Here is a 961-nt window from a genome sequence, read left to right as displayed (position 1 = left end):
CACATTCCTTATGCTGTATAATAATCCCATGGCTTATTTATTTTATGACTGAAGGTTTGTACTTCTTAAACCCCTTCACCTATTTTGTCCATCTTCCCACCCCTAGACCCTCTGACAACGACACAGTTGTTCTTTGTATTTATGAGTCTGGTTTTTTTTTGTTTTGTTTTGTTTGTTTTTTAGATTCCACATATAAGTGAGATCATACAATATTTGTCTTTCTCTGACTTATTTCATTTAGCATAATACCCTCTAGATCCATCCAGGTTGTCACAAATGGCAGCATTTTTATGGCTTAGTAATGTTCTATTGTATATATACACTATATCTTCTTTATCCATTCATCTATTGATAGTCACTTAGGTTTCTTCCACATCTTGGCAATTGTAAAGAATGCTACAGTAAGCATCAGGGTGCACGTATCTTTTTAAACTCGTGTTTTTAACGTGATAGATTTAAAGTGGTAACCCCCAAATGGATTAATCTTATTAATCCTTTGTCCCTACTCACTAATCTATTTTTGTTGTTGTGGTGGTTGAGAAGGAGTCTCAGTAATTATTTTCCCACAAATCTTACTTTTCCTTTAAGGATTCAAATTTTAGACTGCCCATCAGCCAACATGTCTAGAAAATAGAGTTAGTACACTTATCATTTATTTTCAAAGAATATCTTTATTTGTAGACCTCTTCTATGTTCAGTGATACTGGGTAGGATTGCATAGTTTGGGCACTGTACAATTCCAGGGAATTCTATTCACAGAGACTAAAAGCATATGCTATGGCTAAGATTTATAAAACTGTTTGATTACATTGTTTAAATTATTTTATATCTCAGTTTTTCCAATTGTGAAATAGAAATCAAAACTTAAAGCATGTTTAGAAGAGATGTTCTTGGCTATGGATACACAGAAAGTATGACTATATAAAATTTAGAACATAGTTTCATTTACTGTAATCTGGAG

This window comes from Camelus dromedarius, chromosome 1 (assembly GCF_036321535.1).
Source record: "Camelus dromedarius isolate mCamDro1 chromosome 1, mCamDro1.pat, whole genome shotgun sequence".
In the NCBI taxonomy this organism is placed as follows: domain Eukaryota; kingdom Metazoa; phylum Chordata; class Mammalia; order Artiodactyla; family Camelidae; genus Camelus; species Camelus dromedarius.
Note: the sequence above shows the minus strand (reverse complement) of the source record.